At 26.2% G+C, this 19961-nt stretch overlaps 1 protein-coding gene across 3 annotated transcripts in view; it reads left to right on the forward strand.

Annotated features, from left to right (window-relative positions):
* LOC112602270 (adenylate cyclase type 5) overlaps positions 1 to 19961 on the forward strand; it is a 122993-nt gene that overhangs the window by 5174 nt on the left and 97858 nt on the right. For all 3 annotated transcript variants that reach the window (XM_025350262.1, XM_025350251.1, XM_025350270.1), the window contains exon 2: positions 938 to 967. The gene's annotated coding sequence lies outside the window, so the exon portion shown is untranslated. The remainder of the gene's footprint in view (positions 1 to 937; positions 968 to 19961) is intronic.

Below are 19961 nucleotides of genomic sequence, written 5' to 3' on the forward strand. Positions count from 1 at the left end.
AATGTCTTAAATCATTATAATGTAGGTGAGTTTATGATTTTCTAAACAGTCGTAAAATATAATTTTAGCTTAGCGTTTTGATATTTATGTAAATTATGTTTTTTTCTTCTGTTTGTGCTCTGGATTAATGACTTTATTATTGTTTCCTAATCCGTTAGATTAGCAACCAGCTATAATCTTATCATTAACTTAAATTATTATATGTTTTATACGTGGTGTAAAAATTCTTGAAATTAATAACATAGTTTAAACTTTTTACATTTTATGAACAAGTTAAGACAAATATGAGGATGTCGTGTTCAAGGACAAACGTCCAAGTGGACGATTGTGTTACAGATTGCAATATTAATTTGGATCTATCCATAATACGTAGCCACGTAGGCGCATATTATTATATCATTTAATATAGTTTATTGGTATATCATATGCCCACGACTTAAGATTGACTGACTTTTAAAAAGAATAAATAGTTTTAGGTCATGTTACATAATATGTGGGTACCTACGTCTGTTGAAGAGCCAATGTTTAAAATTGTACTTCTTTTATAGATCCAACGTTAATGTCATCATATATAATAATTAGTTATCACTGTATTACTTAATGAAATTATATTTTAACTGTTATATTTTCTATGTATATTACATAATAATAAATTATGACCAAAGTGATAAAATGTAAAATTGATTTTTTTTTTCATCAATTTTCATGTTTATTTTCCTTATTTCTAGTTAAATGCACTAAAATAAAATTAAAATAATTGTTGCCATAAATTATACTATCTTTTTAGCTTGCTCGTAAAATATGATACACTGTTAACATATTTTTTATTATTAACAATAACAAAAAAAAAAAAAAAAAATGTTCTTATATATATATATATATATATATGTGTGTGTGTGTGTGTGTTTCTTTATTAATGTTTTGTTTTTTTTTACAGGTCTTTTGCTCGTTGACGAAAATAATTTGAGTGAGTATTACAAAATATAAAATAATATTTTTATGTTTGAATTCACGTAAACGATTTTCTTATACTTAATAATATTTCAGCATTAACATCTACATAGTATTTTATTGTAACGTAAAATAAATATAAATAAATGCTTTATCTGTGACGTGAAACGATTTATTACCAAATTTTTTTTGTACTGCTAAAGAGTTAAAATCGTTGTAATATGATAAGTAGGATAAATTAAAATCTTATCGATTTTCGTGTAAAATCACAATAGCTTGAAAATATTGTGTTTTCACAAATAAAACTTGATAATATTATTGTGTTATACGATGAATCCCGATGCATACAATATATAATATGTATATATAACTCGTAATGGTATTTAGTAATACTACTAATACTACGTGACTTTCATTATTTAACGAATCAGTTTTTGTGAGTGACTTTACGAACGGTATCATTATGATACTGGGTATAATAAATCGTATTTACACAACTGAAAATTAGTAAGCCATACGCAAATATTTATAAAAAAAATATATATATATATATGACTACGTAACTCACGAACATATAAGAATACGAGGAAAGATTATTTTATCAACTTCGAGATTAAATGATTTGATATACGGAGATAAATGACAAATAAAGATGTCATCGTTATTTTAAATATTACCGAAAAAAGGTTTTCTTCTCTAATGAAAGATACCAGTACTGTGTACATAGTACAGATATTGAGGATTTATTGATTCAACCGAATTATCCCGTTTTGAAAAAAGGTTTTAATTATCGACTCTGCCGGCGATTGATTCCATTGGTTACAGTTCCAATTAAATACTCACCGATATAGCAGCGTAGTATTAATGTCGAAAAGTTAATATTGGCCAATAGATTTAAATCATGTTCAAATAAATTAATGTCTTATTTATTAAAATGCATAATGCATTTACTGATAAACGTGATAAATTATCTCATTGTATATAATATCTATAATAGTCGTTGTATATTAATCATTGGATAAAATTGGTTTTTCTCGTTGGATTGCCGTCCGCTTTTAATTGTATAAATAAATAAATGTTATGTAAACAGATACTTAAAAACTGTGAATTAAGTATTAAAATCAGAATATTTTAATTCTTTTTTTGTTTTTGTTTTTTTTTTATTTGATTACAATTCAAATTTATTTTTGACAGCATCCGTATTAATGCTCAAGTAAATTCATTGTTATTCATTGTTATCTATGAATTGTATAAATTTTCTATAAATTAAATATCCATATAATTTATTTATGTTTAATACTTTAATGTTCTGCGTATTTTATGTGAATCATTATGTTGAATTATATACATATTGTGTGATATAAGTTAATTAATTTAAATAAACAATTCAGTAAAGTATTAAAGCGTATGACTGGTGTCTACCATTTTGATAAATTTATGACATTGCGAGTAGGTAGTTTACTAGTTAGTACAAACAGTAGCCGATTGAAATTCGCTGAATCGGTATACGCCCAATTTATTAACTAAGTTTTATTTGCATAGGATATACACAAATTCAACTTTAAAGTTTATATTTTTTTTTTTTTTGTTTTTCTTTGAAAAAAAAAATCGGCTATATAACGGAGCACCGAGTAATTATATTGCATATTATATTACGTCTACTAACTAAAAATGAGTTGTATTTATAATAAGTGTAATATAAACTCCCCAAAGGTGCTTTCGACGAAACGAAGTTCACTGTTCACTACATCGAGGTGCACCAATAACAAAATGAAAATATATCTCAATGAAATTATGATAATAGTAACATTATGTATCTATATTATTATTGGTTTCTATACCTGAACATCAATATCTGAATAATTATTATGATCCTCGACATTTTAACAGTACACATTTAAATAGGTTTCCACTAGAATTTTTAAATAAATTGAAAAGTTCAAACTATTGTTGATAGAATAAAAATATATGAAAATGTATAACCGTTCATACTAAATACATTAAATTATATGCCTTTTAGTGTATATAAAGTAGTAAGGCAAATTTAAAGTGTTCAAAGTCTAATAACTAATTTGCGTCTTATACTCGTGTAATAATCTGAGAACGAATTCGGACGTTTTGGGACCAATTTTATTATTCGGATAGTTGTGGCTACGATTTTATCTTGGGTTGCCCTACGACAACGGTACTACGGGAAAACCACTCCACTTCCAAATGTTCATTTTTTTTTCTACCCTCGATTTATCTCAGTGGTTCTGTGGTTATATTAAATGCGTTGTTTCTCGGTTTGGCTATTTCGTAAATTAATGTCGTGAACTTTAAAAGAAGAGGGTGTTTTGTTTCCAGTATTACTCTTTTAAAATAAATTATTACAAATACGCTACACACTCGACGTACCTACATAACTCATACTGACACGCGCGTGCATAATGTTTTCAACGCATCAGAAAACAATTAAACCACTAAGACACAATTGTACACAATGTCTCCGTAGAAAGGTGGGTACCCTAAATTTATACCGACACCGTTAGTGCCTCTACTTTACGTTATAAGGTAAGGTTTCACTCACAGTCGGTTAGACATATAAAGTACACTATCCTATATAATATATTACTATAATAACACGGTAAAATACGCGTGTGTACGTTAAATAAGGCATTAATTATGTAAAAAATGTGTTACCTGTACCTATGTATAAACAGTATAAATAAAATAATAAATCATTATCAGTGTCGTGATCGTTTAAGTGTACATGCACCTACTATATAATTCTATAGTATAATAATATTTTTAACCCAAGAAATATTGCTTTTGGCCAATGTTTGTCGCCATGGATGTTTTGCATTAATATGTTATTTGAAGACAATAAATTAACAACGTATAGTTAAGCTAGTTTATAGATGTTTTTCTAGTGTCTCCGTGTTTTCATTTTTTACAAAACAGATTGTTAAGATAGTTCTAAAAGATTTATTTTTATCGATTATAATTTATCAATAATTAGATTATTGTATCACCGATTTTCTTGAAATAACTTAAGTTTTTAGATATGTATAAAACTTTAATGTATATAATAATATGTTATTCTTAACGGTTTTTGGAATTAACTGCAACAATTTTCGTTTACAGTTATATATATTACTTATCGTATTTTTTTTTCAGCACTCAGTAACGGTGTAACTTAATCGCATAATTACTAATAAGTATAACAATGTTAGAACAATAAAATAGTTTTTAAAAATTAATTTCTTTTTTTCAATGAAATTTAACTAAGATCTACATAAAATATATTATTGATAAAAGCAGTATCTTTATTTAGACACTTATCGATTATAGTTTTTTGAAAAATAATTTTAAGGTTCTTTTTACTTCAGTAAAAATACTAAATTTGATATAACTAAATTACATAGGTATCTACTATATTGTTACTTCAATGAAGTAATTTTTTATTCCGTGAAACATATGTTATTTTGTTTTATTTATCGTAGGTTTCATTCTCACTATCACTGTAACAGACTGAAAAAAAATAAGTACTAAAAAATATAAACATGTATTGGTATTAATTATAAGACAAAATATTCTTGTTTGTTATTTGATAAAAAAATTCAATTTTTTGACATAACAGTTGTTTAAAAACAGTTTAACATTTTAAAGCTAGTATTACCATATTTTAAAGTTATTATAATTCAGTGTACTATTTTAAATGTTATAATGAAATAGGTGGGCAAGTAATTATCGGTTTGCTATACATTAGGTGTTAAATGGAATTTATTAATGAGTAAATCACTAAAACAGATTTTGTTAAATTACGTGTTCTAGTAATTATATCAGTCTAGTATAATAATTTTTGTTTTCTGTTTCTCCAGTTATAAAAAAAAAAATTGTTATATTTAATATTTCAGACTTCTTTAAAGCACAAACTAGGTCCAATTACATATTCCAAATAAAATCTAGTAAATATTTCTTATGTATTTGAATTAACAGAAAATACACAAAAAAGAAAAATATAAACATGACATTATATAATATCATATTTTGATCAAATCACGAGTGCATGTAATCGAATTTTTTTCTTGGATCTTTTATTTTTATGGTAATAATTGACCTTTTTCATATATTTTACCATTCTTCAAAACTCATTCGATATATGTTCATTCATGCAACAATACTTCAAATAAGTAAATTATTTCGATAAAAACAAAAAATTTTAAAAATAACGAGAAATAAAAATTATTTTTAGGTTTTATTGAGTTAAAATCAAAAGAAAATTATACCATACGATAGCAAAAACCTTATGTCATTATTACAGCTACTTCAGTACAAGATTTATTAGTTTTCATTGTTATAATTTTTAATAATTCAATTTTTTTTATGATGATAAACATAATTAAGTTTTCTTATATCATACATGAAATATGTGGATGTTTATTTGTATCATATTTATCTTCAAAAATAAATTTAATATCACAATTACGGAATTAAATGCTTATTAATAATAATGCCCATTTATCAAAATATAGTGTTTGAATGACAATTTTTGATTATAATATAAGTACACACAATAAAATATAAATCTACAAAGTTTTTTATATATTTAATTTACAGTTTTGCTTTATAATATCAATAAATTATATTTTTTATTTTATCTATACAAATTTAAATGATATATTTTTATGAAGTGCTATCACTGGACACTCTCTCCACTAAAATGCAATACGTCTACTTATGTTAGCATAATGTATTCCTAAAGGTTGTGACTATATTCTTTTGTAATATATATATATTACAAAAAAAAAAAAAAATGAAAAAAGATAACGTAGACACCTATATTAAAAATAAAAATTATAAACAAGATTTTTTTTATTTGGTATTCCATGACAAAAATGTTTTATATTAAAATTAATAACAAAAGGAATGTCACTTAAAAAAATTTATCAAATAGATATATTTATAAAATAAATAATCTTATTCTTTATCTTTTTATTAATTTTTTTTTTATTTTTTATCAGCAGATAACTATAATATTACTCTATAGTTATATTTGTATAATACTATAATATATATTCATGTATTAGTTTGTTCCGAATACAAATAAAACAATCAATACTTTAAACTTTTAACGTATTTATTACCACGGTTTATTTTTAAGTATTGGTAGTATTGTAATTTTATTAGTTATCAGTAATTACTGTAGTTATAAAAATATTTATTTAGTTAACTATTAAGTTAACTTTTAAAATTTATAAGTAACTAAAATAGTTACTAAAATTATTTAAAAAATGTATGGAACGTCTATCATTTAAAATACGTGAACTTTGTTCCCAGGATTACTAATTATTAGTTTGAAAAACGTTTGACTTATAGCTCATAGGTTAAATTAGAATAGGTTTATAGTTGAAAAATATTTTTTTCAAATAAATATGTATATATATTAAGTGTGCAAATAGTATAGTTGAAGAGTTTTTAAGTTATTATGCTTCAATTGAATTGTTTTTAAATTAATTAAATCAAATAAATATAATTTTCTTTTTCCGTTATCGAATTTTAAAGTTTTTAAAACAATTTGAAAACTACCTCCTTTCACAGTTTGTCGCGAACTTGTTAACTTGTGAACATCTACAACTCAATGTTTTTATTTATTACGTTCATCTATATCAGAAATGTTCATCGAGCTGAGTAAGTATCTTTATGAGAAATTTTACATTTAAGCAGCACTGAGGGTGATTTAAAATAAAACAAATATAGCTTTTAATCGTAACTCGTGTAGGACCCTTTTTTAATATTAAAAACTGTTGCGTGAAAGGAAAACACATTTAATGAGTTTTGGGAGTGTAGCGCAAGGACCGGAAAATAACATTAGTGACTGTTTTACAAGTGATGTTTTCGAAGTTTATTTGCTATACATATATTCTGCATTAGTTGTATTCCTTCATGTATTTGCTGACTAGGTACACATGATACAATTTAAATTACGCGATCGCAACATTATTTACTCGATTAAGTGCGTTTTAACGGAATTACCATGGTCTACAGTTTGGGCAATGGCCGGCATCTTATCGAATGAACGGTCTTAAATTTTTTATTGTGTTGCACGCGCATATTCGAATAAAAAATCTATAATTATGTTACCAAAATAGATCTTTAATTATTTTGTTGATTTTGTAAGTTTTTTCCTCATAATGGCTAAATCGACAAATTACAAACCTTCTGCATGTTAACATAATACCTGTTTCTGAATCCTGATATATATATTCTTACCTTCACGTCGCTCAAACAAAAATAATAAAATTATAGTTGGTATAAAGACATTTTTCACTGTCAATTCGTTAGATTATTTTTTCACTTATATATTTTAATTAAGTTTTCTTCCTGGGAGTATAAGAAATGTCATAGATTACCCAAAATGATATTATAGTTGGTATTTATATTTTACACGCAATTAATGGATGAACAATTACGACAGACTAACGTTACCAGATTTCAGGCTTCAGTCATTTGTTTATATAGTCGTTTAACACATTGTTGGTAGTTTAATTCAAAAAGTCTACGATAACACTGACACCTTTTTTACTATGACTACGTAAATTCACAGTAAGGTTTCTTTTATATCACTTGTCATGACAAAAAATGTATATTTAGACTATGTATAATGACGTAGAGGATGCTTTTGTGGACTTTGAAAATACGAGTAGCTTTCGCTTGGTGTAAACTAGATGGATAAATATTTACCGTTATCGAGATATGTAATTTAACTGAAGGGATTTAATACAGTTTTAAAACAATAATTGGTGTTAATATTCAATCCAAAAATATCTCCTTTTTTTTCGTTCTAAAATGAAACAGAAATTAGTAAATTACATATTTTAGTTTACAATATTTATGTAACATTACGTATAATTTGTTTTACTCACACAATTATGTGAAATTACGTTTTTCCTAATTGATAAACCTTTTGTAATTAAAATATAGTGAAATAGGTACTCCTAATAGTTACTCATTTATTTTTAATGAGTAATAAGCGATAAAATGTGACTAAGGAGTCATATTGCTGAGGACACTGAAAAAAATAATGTGTAAATACGGGTTATTTATTGATTTATAATATGAACAATTTAAGCAACATTCGCACAGATTTGTAATTTTTAATTTAATGAATATTAATCAATCTTTAATATATATTCTATTACCTATATTCCATATTATATTCATATGTTACAATAAGCAATTATCAATAGTGTAATAATGTTCAGATTAATGTTTAGCTGTTTGTAATTTTAGCAGTGATATGATATATTGTCGGTTGGAATTTATTTATTTTCATTGAAAACGATAATGTAGTACATAATATGTACAATACGTATATCTAAACAAATTTGTTTACACAATAATAGAAATGTTTTTTATAACATAATAAAATAATATGATCACTAAAGAGTTATTATTTACAAAACACAACATAAAATACAATTTTAAAAGATTAAAAGAATATAAAAAGGATTAATCTCGGTTATTTTCTTTAAGTATGAAGTGTATATTTATAATTACAAACAAAATAAAATAAAACATTAATAAATAAATGTATATACTTTTGAAGCACATTTTAATCCTTTCACTTACTGTTTAATTTTTTAGCCTTCTAGATTTTTATTTTTTATTTTTTAAGTATCATCTGTAAAAGTTATTAACTTTATATAAATATTTATATTTTTTAATTATACAACATTGTACATTCAATTTTTTTTAAATAAAAATTATGTTTTGGGGATTTGAAAATGAGCCAATTATTTTATATGGATTGTTTGGAATGTTAAATTAATTTTTGATTTCGTCAAAGTTGTGACAGTAGAAGATTATATTTTTGAATTTGTTTGTTAACTCATCGACAAATTAAAACAAAAAAAAATATTACTGTGTTTGGTTGAAAAATAAATGTAGATTAATTTGCAAAAAAATTATAAATGAACGCTGTATTACAAATATACTAATCGCAAATTGCTCTCAATATTATATTTGAATTTGATTTGGAAAACTTAAAAGTACACACATACTATTAGAACTCTAAGTGCCGGGACAATATTGTATTATTTCCGTCAATTATTTTGAACACTAAGGAAAATGTTGTAGTTTAGTGAAATAAAAGAATTTTTCCTAGAGCTTCTATTTGAAATCATAAATAACGTCGAGGTCGTGATAATTGAAGAACAATAAAATATAAATCACTCGAACCATATGAATTCCTAGGAATCTGAACTCGTACAAAATACAATATGAAAATATAATTTGACTTATTATTATTTTTACTTATTTATTTATTTTTTTGGTGAGGAGGACATATCAGATATGACTATCTATTTTTTCATTATCGATTTGTGTCTTATTTTTCTTTAATTGGCCAATTAAATTATATTTCATTATCTATGTATTCTCAAAGGCAGGTTATTATGTTGTACATTGTTTGTTGTGCAATCTAATTTTAAAAGTAATTGTTGTATGGTTTTTTTTTTTTTTTTTTTTTATGTAAACCCTTTGATATGCATGTTACGAAATAAAATAATCATAGCGTATTTCTATATTTTAAATGAAATACATAAGTTAATTTTAAATTACACAACAGTTCTATTTTTAGAAATATTAAAAATAAGTGATTATTTTTTATTTATTAAGTAATATTATATGCATATACCTAGAACACAATATACGCGTATTTTGTAAACAGAAACACAAACAACAATAATAAAAAAAAATATTTAAATAAAAAAAAAAAAAAAAACGTTCCACTTCATTGAGTTTTTTAGATTTTTATAATAAAATATATTCATAAAATACTATATATTTTTATTTTTTTCATCCTTTTGTTTTTTACTTTACTACCATTATTATTATTGTTTATTTTATAAAAAATATTTTGAACACAACTACACAAGACAAATAAGAGGCTTTTTTTAAATTAATTATTTTATTCACATTATACGTACATAACTAATTTTGTGCGCTAATACTTATATTTTTATTATATAGCCTAGCTATATTTTATCACTTGTTAGTTAAATGTTAAATGTATGACGTAAAATTAAAATTATTGATAATGATCAGACTTTAGTTTTTTAAAACAATAATGCAAAATATGCGATTGGTACCTACGCATGACGTATTGTCTGCAATTCTACAATTATAATATACATAATATGTCATATACACCATAATACAAGTAAAATGAATTATTATTAAATTAAGAAATAAAAATTTTCTAGATTTATGAGATTATATTGCATTAGTAGTTATAGGAAATAAGAGTAGAGGTGAAGATGGATATTGGAAATAGAGAATTAAGAGTACAAGATGATACGAAAATAACAGTTTTCTATGAGTACAGAAAAATTTAGCAATATTCAAGTTGAATTATAGATTATGAGTATACACTATGAACTTAACATTTTTGTAAAATGGGTACTTTCCGGATCAGTATAAAATATGCATGGATGTATACTATAATAAAATACAATAACTAAAAAAAAAAAATTAAATAACGGTACAGCATTAAAAAATAATAATTTGTTTGTTTAACTACCTTTTTATTGTGTGCCCACTTATAGATTTAACAGTAAAAATGCATAAACATTTATGTTGACATAACTATAAATTAGTTGTCTTATTTCAGTGCAATCGTAATTTCAAATTAGTCATTAGTGTAAGTTAGTCATTTATAATAATTTTAAATTACAACATATTATATTGGATATTTCATTGTACGTTTTTGTTCTATTTATTCAAATAACGAATATGGTTTTGATTTAGGGTACGTCATTATTCCGTAGTATAGTGTAATGCTTATAAATCATTACAATATTATTTAGCGATCAAATTACAATTGAAATATAATAATGAATATAAAATACAAATAAAATTAGCGTTATAATTTTAAAGTCAATATCGGAATTCTTAAAATATAAAAAAATAAAAATAAAAATATGCCTTATGTTATCAAAAATAATAGTTATTTTGGAAAACAATTTATATTATTTTTAATGTATGTACCTATTTGAGTATCAGTTTCAATATGTCTTCAGTGTACTTGATTAGCAATGGTTCTCATTCAGAAAGTAATTTATTAGTGTATTCATTTGTGTATAATATACTTACTACTTGTATAGTTATATACTACTTGATATTCTAGTAATATAGTCTATCAACGATATTTATAAGAGAAATTCTCTACGTATAGCTGTAATCAACCGTTTCGTCATAATATGGTAGTTTATTTGTAAATCATAGTAACTTAAATTCTATATCCGTTTATGTCTTGATAAAATAACTTATAATTAAAACAGCTGTTATCATAAATAATTCTAACTACGTATATATGATTTACACGTTTTAATCAGTATTTACAAATCAACGCACATCATCTAAAAAATATACACTTAATATAACTATGAACTAAAACATTACAAATGATTACGTCATTCAACTTTTGCATTGAGTTACTACAACTCTTTAAAAAAATAACAATTCAATAATTCTTAACCAAGATCCAAAAGAAACATGGTTTTATGGTAATGATAATCATGCTATGTATTTTCTTTCTTAAGTAACCGGAATTATCAATCAAGACTTCCGTTAAGTCATTAGTCATTTCATGACTGCATAACATTATGATTGGTATTGTGAATTTTGTGAACTTCAACACATTATTTTATTCCACTTCATTACTGTTAAGTTAGTCGATAAAAGTAAAAAAAAAGTGTAATATATACTTTAAAGAGTAAAAACACAGACTACTATAAGTAAGAGATTTCACCTATTTTACATACTTTTACTACTTTAATTTGTTCGTAAAAAAATCTATAAATTATAAGCATGATATAGTATTGGATAGCTTAATACTCAGTACTTGTATTATCGTATACATATACATAAAAGTGATTTAAAATTCAATGACACACAACTTATGTTAAGTCTAAGTTATATAACTTAGAACGTTATAGAAAGTTTTATGGATTCCAGTAAAGATTTATTTTTTCTTGATATTCAAAAAAGTATAGAGTGTTTGTTAAAAAGCTAATGGAATAGAATTTATTTTACTGATTTATTCAACTATTCCTACTCTTAAATAAAATATAAACCTGAAAATACATTATTTACTGAATGCTCAGTGTTTTTAAAAATGTGAATTTGTTGTCTAACAAAAAATTATTTTTAAACAAGGTTTCAACAACATAACTCATTGAAAATTTTTTGATTCATTATAAATAAAATACACTAAATCATTGTAAAAGATTATTTTATCATGCTTCCATTACTTCAATGAAATATATTTGTAATGTTTTACATATCATCACGTAATATCGAAGGCAAAGATTAATCAAAATATTGTCGAAAGAAGGTTCCAATATATGTATAAAATCTTTTTTTACGAAATTATTATTTACATTCTTAAGACTGAATTATGATCAAACTAAGATTTTCAATAAGTATAACACTTAGAAATTAATATGGATATGATATCCTATTCTCAGTTGAGATGTTAGTAACTTGCGTGTTTTTATAACGTCAAAACAACCATTAATTTGTTTTATAATAGTACATAATATAAATGATGTATAATGCACATCTTCAAAATATTTATTTTAAGTGGGTAATTTATGAAATCATAAATAACATGATATGTGAAATAAGTATTACATTTTCGGTTTTTCAGGGTAAATTTTAATTTATGATATTTGAATAATTCGTCCCAACTTAATACATTTTTCACAAGAGAAAGGCGAAATTACACGCATAATTTCCTACATGTTGACGTGGTAGTGATACATTAGTTTTGGTTTTTGAAAAGTGGCATTATTTTATAAAATAACCTTTTATCAAAATAATAATTATCAAGTGTTATGAAATAATATATGTTAATAGACATAACAATATCCAGTCTTGTATTTTAAAAAGGTCATCGATTGGTTTTTGGATGTGATAACCTTTCAAAACTCCTGAACACAAATAAAGATAATTCATTACCTATATAACATGTGATTGCACAGAATAAACTAATCGATCATTAAAATTGTATTATAAAACAATGTTATAAAATAATTTATTAAGTTATACCCGTGATTCTTGAAAACACAGGTTGTAATTTTAGTAAAATTTGGGTTAATTTACTTTGTTTTAACAGTTTTATAAAATGTATATTAATGAACTAAAATAACCACTTTGTCATGTTAAATGAATAACAATATTATTTTTAATTAAAATTAGAATAATATTATTTAGATGTTATAAATAATTTAATTGATAATTCTTGTTTTTTTAATGAATTATGTAGGTATATTTTCAATATAATTCCTTTAGATTTTTATTTTTGTTTTTTTTTATACTATTTTGTAAATTTTTTTTTATTATTGTTCGGTGAATTTTGATTTTTACTAATACGCTAACTTCAAAACTAATAGTATATAAAATAATCATTATTTTGAAATAATATGAAAAAATGTCTATTCATCACTATATTTTTAGTTATGAATTGTTATTATATTTTTAAAATCATAATAATGTTTTATGTTATATGTTATTACTTTATGGTAGAATATTGCTAAGATAAAATATATTTTCTTGTCTCTTGAACTTTTTTTTTTTTAATAATGATGTCTGCGCGTTTAAACTCTACTCCAATACATTTGTTTATGAACTATACAGGTAATGTACAGTCATACATTACAGTATGCTTTATACATTATTATATAAAAAATATGGATTGCTGTTGGAAATAAAATGGTGATAAATTAATAAAACAAAAACTATATTATTATAAAGATAAATAAAAATAATGGCAATATAAAATATTGGAATCACACGTAAATTTAATTTGTTAACAAAAAAAAAAAAAAAATGAATCCATTACTTTTTGAAATTGTTCGTGTTTACTGTCACGATGATGAAAATCAATGTTTATTGTATTATAATAATATACAATTTATTAGTATGTTTCAATTATAAAATGGTTGATTACATGTGACGTAATATAGCTGATATAGATATTTTTTCATAAGTTAAATATGTTTATTAATTGTTATAAAATATACATTATACAATAAATTATGTACTTAAAAATAAAATGTCAATAGAGAATCATTTGAAAGCTAAATGCATTGAGTATAGATAAATATTGGTAAAAAAAAAAAGCTTTATTTATTTTTCACATTATTTAAAAACACATTAATGTTATATATTGTTTCTTATATTTGTTTTTTGGATTTATCTATACCAATGATTAGGTGTAAATTTGGTAACTTAATGTTCTTAGTTTTTTTGAAACTTTACTCATCAGTAGGTAAGTACTATAATAACTCACACGTATTGCATGGCATGTAATTACGGGAATTTTCATTAAAAAAAGAAAAATATGATTACATTATTTATAGAAACATAGTCGTTAAGTTTCCTCGTGTCTTTTGTCAATATTATTTAGTACCAAAAATTCTTGCACAGTTTCCAATTTTTCGTTATCTGAATATCTAAAAAGGTAAATCTAATAATTTATGATGTAAAAAGTTATTTTTAAAATTATTATTATATTGTAATAAGTACAAGTAGAGTTAAAATTATATTGATCATAATTAGAATTACTAAAATGCATATATCAAGTACACATTTACAATACATAGAAGAGTTAAGGTTTTTAGCATTCATTTATATATATTTTTTATTTTTTTAGCATTGATAATTTGTGATGAAGGAAGACTTAACTTTCTGTTATAAACCTTAAACTAAAATTTTAGTACGTATTACAGCTAAATTTTACATTGTAGGTATGTAGACAAAACACTGAAATTTATTTTTTAATTTTCTTAAAATTTTGGTTAAAGCTGCAGTTCTTTTAGCACGGTTATACCATTGTTAAAATTCACCTACAAGCATTAGTTAATAATTAACATAAAATATAATAACCTATGATAAATAATAATTGTTCTTTGGACAATTTTAGCAGCATTTTATTTATTGGAAGAGTCTTATTAAAATATTTTACCTCTATATTAAGTTTCATAACTTTGATCATTCTTTGTACTTGAATATTTTTGGTTTTCACGAGAATTTACTTCAGGGGTAAATATTGACATAAAATTTTGTGCTTATAAATTATAGTTTTTCACTTACTAAGTTATATATTCAATGCAAAAATAATAGTTTCATGAAAACACAATCTGCTTTTGACAGCTATTTTAACTTCTAAATTCTTGATATTTTTTTTTTATATAAACCTTATTATTGTATTATTTATGTAATTGAGATCATTGAAATATATTTGATTTGATATTTTAATTTTAATAACTGTTATTTAAAAATATACTTATGTAATATGAACATTAAACAAGTTCTTTAAAAATAACATTACATCGGAGTACAACATTTAAATTGTTTTTAATAGCATATAAATCAATAAATTGAATATTTACCTAAGAAATGAAGTTTTTTTTTTCTTTTAACTCACAGATACCTATTGTATTGAGTACTTTAAATTAAACAATATATTTTATTCAACAGCGACTCGTAAAAGATACATTTTTTAGGGTATAATCTAACTTTAAATTTGGTCAAATAACTAATTAATTCTAAAACAACGTTAAAAAAATAATGATACAGTATTACATTATTTTATAATTGATTGTATTCACTAGATAATAGGAAATAAAGTTTTTAAATAAAAGCCATTCAATCTATGTATCATCATTGTGTTATATTTTATTTGCTCAGCAGCAATGATATTTATCGAACAATAATGATAATTTAATTATACATTAAATATTCTGTAATTTTCGCGATATTCATTAATAATTATCTCCCGAAAATCCACGACTATTATCCACAAAAGTTATCCGTAAAAACATAAACGATGAATCGCAGTGTACAATATCGGGTATTTGAAGAAGAAGTAGAGTCACATTTTGTAGGTATACTGGCACGCACACGTACATGCGTATATTTGTCATGCCATCGCGAATATTGTTGTTAGGTACGTCGGAAACAAACGTAGGAAACTCATAATGATCTGATAGTTATTTATTATTTACAGTGATTAATTTTAAACAAAGAAGTGAAATATTAATAATAACAAAAGATAAACAACCGGTAAAGTTTGCGCGCTGGTTTTCATTTTTACACATAATCACATAATATTCGCCTTCGCGGAAAGTCAGCGGTTTAAACGAAGAAAAAACTTTTGATACCGCACGTGATATAGTGAGTTGGATGTGAATTTTTAACGAGTTTATATCAAAAGCTATTTGCCAAAAACAACACACGCTCGGGAATTGGACGTTTGTGTGCGTACGCATATCGTGTGTTCTACGCGAGTTCGATGAAATAAAAAAAAAAAAAAAAAAAAAAACCTTAAAAGTATTCAATCAAAATCCCGAAACAAAGTCGCGGCATCGAACGACAAACACGTCGCGCGGGTAAATAAATAAAAACAGCCGGGCCCGGCGAGAGAACGAGACGTTCGATAAGCGCGCGCGGGCACACTCCCGGCAAACGTAGTTACCTACGTACGTATATATATATAGGTAGCCGGGGCGTTTAGTTCGGTATGATTTTTTTCTTGTCGTTTTTCGTCGTCGTTCATCCATTATGCATTTGCCCGGCGTGTGCGCACGATAATGTCGTAGTAGTAGGTCCATTCCCGGCGGATCGTTCCCAATCCAAGACACTTGCAAGACCCACAGCGAACCGCCATCGAAGCAGTATTACCGGCGTATCGTAATAACTACATGTGCCATCGTCTCACACCGTTCGTCGCTTTTCCCGCGAACGCGTTGTCCTGTTTATTACCACCACAAACGTTAATTTTTTTTTTTTTTTTTATAACGAATCTCGTCCGTTCGGCGTACGACGTCGTACACGAAAAGCAACTAGCCGAGTTCAACCGGTGTTACTATGGAGTTCGAATCTCGGGGGGGGGGGGGGGGGGGTGCTACGATTATGAATCGCGCGAGACAAACAATATCGCTATTTTGAGCTTACGACGAGGTCATTGTCGGCTATCACTCGTTACGATCGCTGCCGACCGTCCGTGACTTACTGTCCTCCACGGTTAAAGATTATTTTCCTGCAGCGACCTCAACACGACGATATTATGTTATTATTCACTATAAAAGCAATACTACGAATTATTATAATCTGTATGCAAGATGAGCAAAACAAACAACTGATAATGAAATCTTAAAAATAAAATTACGTCATTAAAAACATGGATATTTGAAATTACAAAGACACGAAAAACTCGGAGGTGCTTAAGCAACCCCCCCCCCCCTTCCACGATTAGGGCGCCTCGTCGCGATCCTCTCTAGCTGCTGCGTGCGCGACGAACGGAGTAATTCGCGAGAGTCGCGGCTCGTCTATCCGTCTTCCCGTCGCACCCCTTTCAACCCCTCCCCACACGCTTTTGCTGGAGCTCGCCGTCACACGCGCGCCTTACAATTCGACGAAATCGTGTGCGCATTATTATTATTATTATTATTATTATTAACCACTGTCGTCACGGGTGCGGCCGACTGCTGGTCAACGGATTCGATCGCACCACGTGCAGAGCACACGACGTCACATCGTCACGATTAGAATACCAATGTAATAACGCGACCTGTAGCACACGACGTATGATACGCGCAATACTACCGTGGATGCACGCGCGAGCAATGGCGGAATATAACGTTATTATTATACCATCAAACTTCGCAGCAACATTAATATAAATTATAAACGTAATAACGTTGACGGCACCCGGCAAATTCGATTCGACGTGACTTTCTGCGGGACGTAATACGTAGTGATGTGTACCCGTGCGCCCGCGCGGGCGCGTGTGTCTGTGCGCGTGCACTGGCGTTCGCCCAAAGTGTAGGGAACGGGTCGGAGGCGAGTATCCATAGGGGCACGGATATCCGAGAAATAATCTCCACAGAACAAGATAATAATATAATATGGAACGGGAAATTATAATATAATGTACTGTCAAAACGTATCCGTCGAAAAAAAATAACGGGCGAAGACGTAAATACTCGTATTATGCACAGCTGAAATATTGCTTTCAAACCGTATCCACACGTCGTTGCATTGAATAGATACCTACAGAAAAATGCTTTTGTATTGCGAAATTTTTACACAACTCCTCTGACGATTGGCTGACATCACAGTAAAAGTAACATTTGGTTCAATCAAACGGCATTACGTTTATCACATACCATAACGTCAGTGTTTGTATTATTGGTAATAAGGCTAAAGGCGGTTAACAATAACGTTTATCAAATCAAAAATTTTTGTTTTCGTAAAAAAGCAAACGCAGAATTGTTTTTCGAAGCGGATACATACAGACGTATTTCAGTAAATGACATAAACGGGCGGTATACATATATATAATATATACGTTATTTTAAACCGGCGTTGCGCAAAAACTCTATATTATTATTGTATGTGCAATGTGCATATTATATTTGTTTTTTTATTTTTTGGTGTAACATAATCACTTATATGTATAGCATCTAATGCCTCAAACATAACATCCAAAGCTCATAATTTGTTTTGAAAACGCTTAAAGTATTCGTAATAATAATAATAATGATGAATACAATCCCTCTACTGTACGCATATTATGCGGAGTCCTCCTCACTGTCAAACATATTCTTATCGAATATAGAGTACGAGTATACGATATGGAAAGAAGAAAACTTCAAATACCTGATTACCTAGCGGAAATATTAAGCACAAATCCATCAAATACCACCAAACTTATCCAATTTTTATCTGTGAAACATCTAATTAACCCTGAACACCAACAAACTATCATTTTTTAATAATATATAATATATTTGCTATACATTAATTTATCTATACTTGTATACACCTTTTTTCATTTTTTTTTTTTTTTTTTATTCCATTTTTCTACATACATTTTAAAAATTTATTAGTGTGGTGTTTATATGTTGTTATTTAATTTATTAAACATAACATATTCGTATAAACTGATAAAACAGCTTTGAAATTACCAGTTATTGAGATGGATACTCTGAGTGATTTGGAAACGGTATCTAAACGCCCTAAGCTAAAGGTTTGTTAATGTTTAATTTATAATGTATTAGTATGGTACAGACTACAGAGCAGATTTACGAATATTTCATCTTTATGCATAGAAAAAGAACTGACGAATGGCTTAAAGAATGAAAATATTATTGAAAAATTTAGAAAATTAGATTTATTATAATTTATGTATTTCTAATTTGTTATTATTTTTAATTTTTATGTTTATAAATACACAATACATTAAATAATAAAACATTTGTTGTTAATTGATTTCATATTTTTCAAGAAAGTATTCAATATCGGTTATAATTTGTATAATAATATATTGAACAAAATAAACAGTTTATTGAAAATCAAATTCACTACTCTGATTTTTTTTTTTAAATCTAATGGTTTTATTTTAAATTAAAATAATTAATTTTTGGTATGTATAACCTATAGGGGGGGGGGGGGTTTGGGGTGAAGCCACCCACGGGTCATTTATGGGTAAAACGTTTTAGCACTCCCTAGTTTGAGACTGAATGTGCATCTATGCATAAACCTAACTAGGTACTTGTATTATCAACTCTATTATTCTGTCACTTATCTATTAGAAAATGTAAAAATAGCACACAGCACTTTGTTTTTTACAAGTGAAGGTTATACGGTCAGAATATTATACGAATATAATGTTACTATAACGGTATAAAACTATAAATATATTTATAATTTACTGGACGAAATGTATTTCCGTGAGATACTATTACTTATTGTAGATATATTTTTTATTATATTACAAAGATAATTTACGGTGAAAAAACAAATGTTTTGTTACTGTACTTAATTTTAATTAACTATGCTTAACCCCCTCCTAGATACGCCACTGATAACATGTCAGCAATGTAAATTATCAACACGCTTATCGACGACGACGCTTATACGACCTTATTCCGAATAATTCGAATAATGCTCCACTG

Source organism: Melanaphis sacchari, unplaced genomic scaffold, assembly GCF_002803265.2.
Source record: "Melanaphis sacchari strain LSU unplaced genomic scaffold, SCAv2.0 Contig103_pilon_pilon, whole genome shotgun sequence".
NCBI classification, from domain to species: domain Eukaryota; kingdom Metazoa; phylum Arthropoda; class Insecta; order Hemiptera; family Aphididae; genus Melanaphis; species Melanaphis sacchari.